The sequence below is a fragment of the Myodes glareolus genome, chromosome 3 (assembly GCF_982192425.1).
Source record: "Myodes glareolus chromosome 3, mMyoGla1.1, whole genome shotgun sequence".
In the NCBI taxonomy this organism is placed as follows: Eukaryota; Metazoa; Chordata; class Mammalia; order Rodentia; family Cricetidae; genus Myodes; species Myodes glareolus.
In genome coordinates, this window is record NC_142028.1 from 7396489 (window position 1) to 7408032 (window position 11544).

An 11544-nucleotide genomic window follows, 5' to 3' on the forward strand; every position below is an offset into this window, starting at 1 on the left:
CTTGCTGGCATCTCCAACGTTGGTGTGCAGTTAGAACCCCATCGTGTGCCTGCATTTTGAGCACCTCATTCTTTGGTCAAAGGGGCATTTAGGTTGTTTCCAGGTTCTGGCTGTGACAAACAAAGCTGCTGTGAACAAAGTTAAGCACATGTCCTTGTGGCATGATTGAGTATCTTTTGGGTATATACTTTTGAGGTAGGTTGTGTTCTAATTTTCTGGGAAATCACCACACTGGCATCCAAAGGGGTTGTACCAGCTTGCATTCCCACCAGCAATGCAGAAGTGTTCCCTTTTCCCCACAACCTCTCCAGCATAAGTTGTCATCAATGTTTTTGATCTTGTTTTGTAACATTCTTACAGGTGTTAAAATGGAATCTCAGAGTTTAATTTGCATTTCTCTGATGGCTAAGGATGCTAAGCATTTCCTTAAGTGTCTTTCAGCCATTTTAGAATGGACAAAGAAGATGTGGTACATTTAACAATGGAGTATGACACAGTGGGAAAAAATAATGACATCTTGAAATTTGCAGGCAAATGGATGGATCTAGAAAACATCATATTGAGTGAGGTAACCCAGATCCAGAAGGACAAATATCACATGTATTCACTCATAAGTGGCTTTTAGGCATATAACAAACAAAAACCAGTCTACAATTTACAATTCCAGAGAACCTAGACAACAATGAGGACCCCAAGAGAGAGATACATGGATCTAATCTACGTAGGAAGTAGAAAAAGACAAGATCTCCTGAGTAAATTGAGAGCAGGGGGATTGTGGGAGAGGGCAGAAGGGGAAGGGAGAGGAATAGAGGGGAGTGGAGAAAAATATATAGCTCAATAAAAATTAAAAAAATAAAAGAGCACCTCATCACATCAGAAGCAAGAAGGGCCGCACGAGCTTTCAGCATCACATGCTAAATAGAAGCGCTCCTCAGAGTTGCGGACATGGGCACCCACAAGTCACTTATGGCCAGGAGTCATGGCGCTGAAGAAAGAACAGTGAGTGGGTCATGTTGACATCTGTGCTCCTAAATTTTGGTCGTGGGTGCTTATTAAAACAGCTAATTTCTGCCGGCTGGTGGTGGTGCACGCCTTTAAATCCCAGCACTCGGGAGACAGAGGCAGGAGGATCTTTGTGAGTTCGAGGCCAGCCTGGTCTACAAAAGCTAGTTCCAGGACAGGCTCCAAAGCTACAGAGAAAGCCTGTCTCAAAAAATCAATCAAACAAACAAAAACAGTTCATTTCTTTTCAGACAGGATCTCATCTTAGCTCAGACTGGTCTCCAATTCCCTATGTAGCTGGGAACTTCTGGTCCTCCTGCCTCTCCCTTCCTAGAGCTGGGATTACATGTCTGTAGCACACACCTAATTTATTCGGGACTGGGAAGTAAACTTGAAACCAGGGCCTTATGCTGCCAGTGAGCTGTGTCTCCAGCCCGAGATCTATGTTCTCTGTGTCTATGTGTATGGTATTGTTAGTTAGTATGTACAGTACTGTAAGGCACAGCGTGGAGAGCATGGTTAAATACGGTGTATGTACTGTCGGCCGCAGATACGAGGCCATGCAGCAAGGACAGGAAGCTCCTTGTCATGTATGATAGACACTTCACACCTGCTGAGAACTCTTCGTCTCCCCTTCCCCTCAGCCTGCAGTCACTGCTTTTCTGCTCTCTGCTTCTGTAGGCTGTAACTATTTCAGATACTTCATGTGAGGAGGATCTGGAAGCCACAGTCCTCCGTGACAAATGGCTTACTTAGTCTAATATCCTCTGGGACCATCTACACTGTCATATATGGTAGAACTCCCTTAAGGCTGAGCAATATTGTCCTATGATACATTTTATCAGTTCGTCTAAGAATGGACCACTAGGCTCGTTCCATTTCTTAGCCACTGGACACCTCACTGTCTTCACCCATTTACACCGTGGCAGCCATCTGGGTCATTTCTGCATCTTGCTTGTTATGAGGCTCTAAATTGCTGTCACTGTTCTTGTGGCTGCGACAAAACTCCTGTGAAAATTCAGCTTGAGGGGGGAGGGTTGATTGGCGCTCACACCTGAGAACAGTCCTTGCCCGTGGTGAAGCCATGGTAGGAGGCTGAGGTGGCCGCCACTCCTGCCACCTCCACGGCAAGAGCAGAGAGATAGGTGCTGGGCTTAGCTCACTTTCTCCAAATCCATAAGACAAAACAATTTCCTAGCTCTGCTTCCCAAGTGCTGAGATTAAAGATGTGCACCCCCGCACCAGGCTCCCTGCACCCCCACGTCAGGCTCCCTGCATCACCACGCCAGGCTCTCTCCCATCAGCAGCTTATCAGAGGGATGCTTTCTTGCTGATGACTCTCCTCCGCCCACTTCTGGCAGTATCTGCTTAAGCTCGGTTCTCTGATGTCAGGTGCACAGACATCCACGATTGTGTATTACCCTGGAGAACTAACACTTCTGTCATGTAGCACCCTTGTCTCCCTTGACAGTTTCAACAGTTTTCCTTGCCTGTCACACCTTTTTGGCATCACCTGGGCAGCACCTCTCTGCTGATCCCGTCACTGCAACTTTAGTGTGACCTCAAGCCTAAATGAGTCTCCTGCAGACATCATATAATTAGATCTTGTTGCTTGAAGACCCGGGTATAAATCCACACATTTACAAACACTTAATTTTTTATAAAGAAGCAAAAAACATAAACTGGAAAAAAGAAAGAATATTCAACAAATGATGCTGGCACAACTTGATATCAACATGTAGAAGAATGAAAATAGATCCATATCTATCATCACATACAAAACTTAACTTCAAATGAATCAAAAGACCTCAACATAAAACCAACCATACTGAATTTCATAGAAGAGAAAGTGGGAAGTACACTTGAACACATTGGCACAGGAGACTACTTTCTAAACATAACCCCAGTAGCACAGACACTGAGAGAAACAATAAATGGGACCTCCTGAAACTGAGAAGCTTCTGTAAGCAAAGGACATGATCAACAAGACAAAATGACAGCCTACAGAATGGGAAAAGATTTTCACCAACCACACATCAGACAGAGGTCTGATCTCTAAAATATACAACGAACTCAAGAAATTGGTCATCAAAAGAACAAATGAAAAATGAAAATGAAAAACAAAATGAAAAGATGTGATACAGACCTACCAAAACAGAGAACTCTCAACAGAGGAATCTAAAATGGCTGAAAGACACTTAAGGAATTGCTCAACATCCTTAGCCATCAGAGAAATGCAAATCAAAACAACTCTGAGATTCCATCTTATACCTGTAAGAATGGTTAAGATAAAAGAACACTGATGACAACTTATGCTGGAAAGGATGTAGGGTAAAGGGAACACTGCTGCATTGATGGTGTGAGTGAAAACTGATACAGCCCCTTTGGATATCAGTATGGCAATTTCTCAGAAAATTAGGAAACAAACTTCCTTAAGAGCCAGCAATACCACTGTTGGTATATATCCAAAGGATGCTCAATCATATCACAAGGACATGTGCTCAACTATGTTCATAGCAGCATTGTTTGTCATAGCCAGATCCTGGAAACAACCTAGATGCCCCTCTACCAAATAATGAATAAGGAAAATGTGGTACAGTTACACAGTGGAGTACTACACAGCAGGGAAAAATAACATCTTTAAATTTGCAGGCAAATGGATGGAGCTAGAAAACATCATACTGATGAGGTAACCCAGACACAGAAAGACAAATATCATATGTACTCACTTATAAGTGGCTTTTAGACATAAAGCAAAGAAAAACCAGCCTACAGTTCACAACCCCAGAGAACCAAGACAACAAAGAGGACCCTAGAGAAACATACATGGATCTAATCTACATGGGAAGTAGAAAAAGACAAGATCTCCTGAGTAAATTTGGAGCATGGAGATCATGAGAGAGGGTAGAAGGGGAGGGGAGAGTAATAGAGGGGAGCAGAGAAAAATATTATTGGTCAATAAAAGCAATAGATAGATAGATAGATAGATAGATAGATAGATAGATAGATAGATAGATAGATAAGTACCCTAACCCACTAGGGTTGTGCCTAGTACCTTTCGATTGTAGAATTTAACCCACTTATAGTTAAAGTTGAAAGGCCACTGCAATTCATTTGTTTTCTATGCACTTGGCAATCCTCCTACTCCTCTCCTCTTACTGTCCTTCCTTCGAGTTTTGTGGGTTTCTTCATGTCTGTGTGCTATGTTCCTCCACCTCTTCTGCATGTATCTTTAGATATATTCTTTGTAGTCACGTAGTTAAAATATCAGTTACAATAGCCCTTTCAAGCTGGCATGACTTCAATCATACTTCATCATGCGCCTTTACTTCTCTCCACACACTTTGTATTATTGATGTTATAATTTGTATCATTTAGTAACATGCTCTGTAGCTGTCTATAGTGTTTTTGGTTTTTGTCCTTTACACTAGAATGAAGTGATTTTCCTACCACCTTGTCCACTCTTACCCACTGCTACTCTGGAGCCGGCTACGTGTTTACTATCGTCCTTGCCTTCCACGCTCCCTCGTGCTTTTGCACTGCTGCTTAGCAACATTTTTTGTCTTACAAGGAATGACAGGGACAGCCTCCTCGGCTGCTGCTTGTCTCCTTCATGTCTGATGCGTAGCTCTGACAGCACCATGTCCTGTGTGTTTACACTGTAAATACGTGCACGGTTCCTGCTGGGCAATTTCTAATCGTCTCACGGTGTCTTGTTTATGTGATGTGATTTTCTCTTGTTGCTTTCAACACTGTCTTCTTCTGACTGTGGAACTACAATGTGGATTTCCTTGGATTCGGCTTATTTGGAGTTAGGTGTGCATCTTGAAACTGGACATTTCTTTCTGCACATCTATGAAGCAACAGCTCAGTCTCTCTCTCTCTCTCTCTCTCTCTCTCTCTCTCTCTCTCTCTCTCCTTTCTCTGTCTCTCTCTTCTTCCACACTGGACCTCATAAACAGAGACGCTACTCTACATGTTAATATCCCATAAATCCTGTAATTTCTGATAACTTGTACTTAATTTACTAGCTTTCCTCTATTTTGTTTCACCTGCGCTAAAGCCCTCCAATGAGATTTTCAGTGTAGCTAGTGTATTCTTTCATTCCCAGGGCTTCTGCTTGACCTTTCTTAATGTCCACCTCTTTGAGGCAGTTCCCATGTTGTTCATCCGTGCTCTCCTGGTCGCATTAAGGGTCTGACTTAGCTTCTCTGAGACGTAAATAGTCCACGTCCGTTGAGTTTGGATGACTTAGAGTCTCTGAGATGTAAATAGTCCACGTCCGTTGAGTCTGGATGAGTTTCTACGCTTGCTTTGTTCAGCTTGTCTCTTCCTGCTGCTTCTTTTCCTTTCAGGCCTTTTATTTTCATCTTCATAGTAGAAGGTTGGCTGCTTCAGTTAAGTTACTTGGCTTCTATGCCTTGTAAATCCACCCCCCACTGTCTTCCTTTGCATGATGCTGGCTTCTTTGTATCCACGTTGACTTCTTTCTGCTTCAGAGAAGAGAAAGCCCTGACTTCTGGAAGATTCTGTGGGTACCTCACACATTCCTATTACTCCAAACCACTCTTTATCTTCTCAGCAGTTGCTATGGATCTAGACCATTCTGGGTCTTCTAATACTGAGAGGTGAGTGAAACAGAAGCCAACCCCTTTGTTTGCTACCCAGAAAGTTGGGATATTAGATGGTTGGTCATGCGCTCTCTTGACTTCTCCTCTCCAGCGAAAGCTGGAGTCTGAGGCTCCATCTCTGTTCTCTACTGGGTTGTTGATAAGTCGCTGCAGCGGCATGCAGGCTAGTGTTAAGTGAACCCCCACCCCAGGCATCTGGAGTACCCCAGCTCCTCCCAGCTCCCACCACCTCTCCCTGACAGCCAGCCACCTCAGCTTGGATGAACTGGGGTGATAAACACCTGCGATAACTCAGCGAGGGCTAGCAGCCGGCACTGCATGGGTGGTGGGATTCGCTTCGAGGGTGTCTTGAGACTTTCGCCTAAGCTCAAGAGTACGGGAGATTCTCAATCAGAGTCTGAGTTTTTCAGAGATGTTATATAATAATAACATCATATTATTGTTGACAAAACTTTCTTGGCGGAAGAGTCCCAGGACACTGCGGCTACTGTGGTCTTGTTCACACGGTTTGGTGTGTTATTTGCTTGACTGTCTTTGATTTTAGTTTTTGAGATAGGGGCCCCTTTGTAGTCTAAACTAGCCTTGAACTCATGAGTCTCCTGCCTCCCTTTTGTCCAAGGGATAATAGGCAAAATCATTTTGCTTTCCCTAAGATATACATTTTAAAAATATCCTCAATACCCTCATCATATTCTGAGAGAAAGTGAAAGGACTTTAAGAACCATCGGAAGCTCGTATTTTATGACACCAAATATTTCTATTACTTGTATGTCTTCATCTAGAAGACAATGATGGTCACAGATTTTATGAATCATAAAAGGCTTTGAAACAGCCTTCAAGAAGACTTACAAGGTACCATCCATTACAGATGTGAAACAGATGTTCATGGTACCATCCATTACAGATTTGAAACAGATGTTCAATCTGTGAAGACTTTTCTCCCACAGGAAATCCCACTGGCATGTTAATATACACATATGTTTTTAAGCCCAGCCGCTCTTCATGTCGTGATGCTAACCCGTGGTTTCGAGCCTGCGCCGAGCCACACCTGCCTATCTGAGTACTCTGTCCATCCAGCTGTCTGCTCCCTCTCCCGCAGCTGTGGCCTCACTCACAGGGTATACCCCACCTTCTGCTAGACAGTGGGGTGACTCTGTAGCAAACCCAATGCTGTCCGTCCAACTCAACGCTATAAACGTTTTCGTTGGGTCCGTGATCAGGTAAATATTTCAACACATACTCATATGTAACTGAGACAAAAAAAATGTTAAGTATTACTTCAGTGGTTTGAAAGAAAATGGTCCCAATAAGGAGTGGAACTATTGAGAGGTGTGGCCTTGTTGGAGGAAGTGTGTCACTGTGGAGGGCGGGCTTTGAGGACTGCCATGCTCAAGGTACACTCAGTGTGATACACAGATTCCTTCTATTATCTGCTCATCAAGATGTAGGACTCTCAGCTCCTTCTCCAGCACCATATCAGCCTGCACACTGTCATGCACCCACCATGACAAAGGATGTACTAGACCCAACGAAATGCTTTCCTTTATAAGAGTTGCTGTGGCCATGGTGTCTCTTCTAAGACAATTACTTTCTCTTATTGTGCTGCACACACTGAATCTCTCATGTCATTTACCCCAAAATGGGTCCCGATCAATTAAATTGATAGACGAGGCTCTCTAAAAGGTGATGGGTTATTTAAATACTCTTTCTCATCTTGATCCCTAGGGACAGCCCTTCACCCAGAGGATCTTTGCAATGTAATGGTATCACATTTGGTTATAAGCAACTTCCCATAACACTCAGAATAAACCCCAACCAAAACACAGGCTGCAAAGCTACATATGACCTCACCCCATCCTAGGTTCCTTTCAGGGTCCCATCTCCTCCTACTCTCCAGCATTCCCCTAATTACCTGCCCGCCCCACAATGCCAGCTGCTTCTCAAACATGCTAAATTCTTATAAATTTTTTGCAGCAGCCACATCCTCTGCTGAGAATGTGCCCTGATCGCCCTCTGCTCTCCCCAGATCCCCTCAGCTCTCCCCAGCTCCCCTCTGCTCTCCCACATTTCCCCCTAGCTCCCCCCAGCTCCCCTCAGCTCTCCACTCAGTTCATACAGACAGGCCAGGCCACCTGGGCCTGTCCTTTCCAGACTCAGTTCACCCTCCAAGGCATTCTGCCATTATGTTTAATTTTCTTCATATCACTTACCACTTCCTGTCACTATACAGTGACATGACTTTTCTGTCCCTTGATTGGGTCCCTCGCGACCCCTTAGTTTTCAGGAGGCAGCAACCTCTTCCCCATTCCTGCGGTTCCCCAGTAGCCATGAGAAAAGAGGCAGCTGGGCTGAGCACACGGATTCTCAGCTCTGACCGATCTCACCAAGTCCTCTGAGCGACATGGCTCCATTGGCTGTCCCTCCCGGAGGCGCTCAGATCTCCTTTGCTCACTGGGGTTGGTTATCTCACAGGACGGATGCCTTGCCCTCCTCAGCTAACACTCCTGCTTCATCTAAACACAGATACCATTCCCTTCCCTCTCTCCCTCGCACAGAACATATCCCTAAACATTCTATCCAGAGATAAAACCGCAGTCAAATCCCTTGATGTGTGGCCTCCTGCAGCTTTGTCTGTCTTGAACTGTGTCCAGAATATGGGGGCTGCAACCATCTCAATATTGGTAAGTAATAGCCCTTCCAAAGCTAGGGTCCTAGAATATTTTTTAAATTATTTTATGTGTATTTTGCCTGCGCGTCTCTGTGTGCCTGGCGCCTGCAGAACCCAAAAGTGTGTGTCATATGCCCTTGAAACTGGAGTCACACACAGTTATGCACTGGGAATTGAAGCCCCTGTCCTCTGGAAGAGCAACCAATGTTCTTAACCTCCAAGCCATCTCTCCAGCCTTTTTGATGGCTCTCCTATTAGAGTTAACCAGGGGGTGGGGGGAATCAAGAGCAAAAGGAATGTGGCCTGTGCAGGTACACAGAGGCCCCATCCCCTGCTGTCGCTCAGCACCAATGGTGAGCCAGACAAGCTGCCTGGGTGGAGAGAAATACACATCTCGCAATGGCACCAACTGTCCTCTGACTGGGCCACAGAGCGGCTCAGGGAGGCCTGACGCGTCAGCCTCTCTCCAGTGAGCACGTGGTGCCAACTAAAGCACTGCTGCTGCCTTCCGCGGTGGCGCCGTCTGTGGGGGAGGCTGCTCACCCACGCAGCCCGTACCTTCACCGCCATAGGGAAATCTACGCTCCCTGCTCTGGGGGGAAGCAAGTCATCGTCTCAAGACTTCCACTACCAGACTCTAGAGAATTTGGCTTCTTTCCATTTCAGGAAATAAAATAATCTATTTTGGCTCTTTCCTTGAGGCTTTATCTCTTCAGCATCTTCTTCTTTTCTTTGTTTGACATGCACCTGCACTCCTTTCGCTCACTGGAAAGCATTTCTTGGCTGGATGTAAAGCTCGGGACTCATACATATGAGCAGTGGCCAACTAGAGATGCAGTCACAGGCCTTGTTTGTTTTGAGGTTTAGCTGACGTAGTGGGAAGAACCGAGGCTGACATCCTGCACTATTCTCCTCTACCCCCTATGTTAACCATAGAACTGAATCTGACTGGAGTCCATGGCGATGTCTTGCACACCTGGACACACACCCCAGGTGTGTGTTCTAACTTTTCACCCCAACTCACACTCATCCATTTGCTCCAACAAACTCCTCCCACATCTCAGTCTCTGTCAGATGATGGCACCACTAAAGGTTCCCCAAGGCCCTTGCTTGCGGACGTCTACATTCCATGACTCCAGATTCATCCTTAGGAATAATAACCTACTATGCTTGTTCCCGGTGACTTTTCCAGTTCACGCTTCATACTGAGCAATCAGCCAATGTCACACTACTTCCCAGTTCTGAATTATCAAATCCTGTGCTAGGTTGGAGTTCTTCCAAGAAAAACTGCCGGGTGATCATAGCGTGTGCCTTTCATCTCAGCACCTGGGAGACAGAGGCAGGTGAATCTCTGTGAGTTTGAGAAACCAGCTTGGTCGACAGAGTGAGTTGCAGGACAGGCTCCAAAGCTGCACACAGAAACCCTCTGTTGAAAAACAAAAACCAATAAGTATAAATAATTAAAAGAGAAACTATAACATGACCAGTGCATTCTCACCTCAGGGGTGGTCACTACTACTACATCTCAAATTATAACCGAATGGGTTCCTATAGTGACATTTCATTTGTATTTTAATAAATAAAGCTTGCCTGAAGATCAGAGAGTAAAACAGGCCCATTGGTCAGACCAGGCAGTGGTGGCACACACCTTTAATCCCAGTAGTCACACTAGTTGCCATAGAAACCGGATGGTGCACTCCTTTAATCCCAGCCCTAGGGAAGATTATAAAATAGGAGCAGACAGTTCTCATGCACAGTCTCATTCTGAGATTCCTGGCGGCAGGATTGCCTCTTCAGACTGAGGTAGAGGTAAGACACCAATGACTGGCTGTTTTGCTTTTCTGATCTTTAGGTTGAACCCCAATTTCTGTCTCTGGGTTTTTATTAATCATACTACAGGTTCCAATCTGCAACTATCTAGAAATTAGTACTCAATATCTCAATTAAATATTAAGTTATATCAAGTGCCTACCGGATGATCAAAATCAAGTTCCCTTTCTCCTTAATTAAGTAGGTTTCTCGTCATCCCATCAATCTCCAACTGCTTTAGAACAGTGTGGGGCCAAGGAGCACAATAAACCCACCACCGTCGATCATCATGGCCAAAAGCAGCTTCTTAGAAAGCAGACGGATAGAGGGTGCAGCTCGCGTCGGCACTAGGACCCAATCCTGATGCCACTCTGACCTCAGGCTTCCAGGCTTTAGAACCACTGGAAGAAGACTCCTTGGGTGTTTGGCTGTGTTGGCCCCACCCACCAGAAAGGAGGGGCCGTAGAAAGTTCTCCCAGAGTCCTGGTGGAGAAAGAGACAGGAACTACCACATGCAAGGCAGTAATGGGAGGTGGGCCTGCCTACGGCTCCGAGGACCAGCCACCTAGAGTGGAGGCTCAGAAGGAACACAGAGAGGGTCTCTCTACTCACATAATGAGTTTGTGCTGCAAGTGCTCTACCTCCTGGCCCAGGTTGTTTTTATCTTCTCGTACATTCTGGAACCACATGTGCACATGAGTCTGTATAGATCAGACCAGAGGAAAACTCAGATAGCAAGGCTACCCTGTGAGCTGTGAGGTAGCACCATACCTCTAGAATGCTTCTGTAATATAATCTATAATAATTCATGATGCTTGACTCAAATTCTTCTATGCATAAATCCTTCTGAAAGTAAGAGAAGATTAATATCTTCCCCCCCCCAAAAAAAGCAATGGAGCCAACAATCACATTTATTACAGAACAAGTATGAACCACAGTAGAACTATAGATATCCAACAAAGGGATCTTTTTACTAATCTCATTAACTGACAACTGAACAAGTCATTGTGATTAAAAATACATGAGGAACTTGGATATGTTGGCACACACTGCTAATCCCAGGACTTAGAAGGCAGAGGAGTGTGAAATCCGAGTTCTGAGGCAGCCTGATCTACATGGTAAGCTCCAGAACAGTCAGGGCTACATAATGAAACCTTGTCTCAAGGAAGCAAACAAACGGAAGTCACACAAGGATTGTGGGACTACAAGCCAGCGGCTCTAAGGTTCTGAATTTGTCTGATCCACTGGAATCAAACCCTAAAACTTGAAGGACCCCAACTAGTTTTAACCATAGTTATACCGTTTTGCAAAGGTTCACAGATAACAAGCCCAGTTCAGGACCTCCGGAATGCTGAGCAAATAGCAGGCTCAGGGCCTCCGGAATGCTGAGCAAAGATACCTGAGGTTAGAGTAAGGACAGCCTTATCTAGCTGC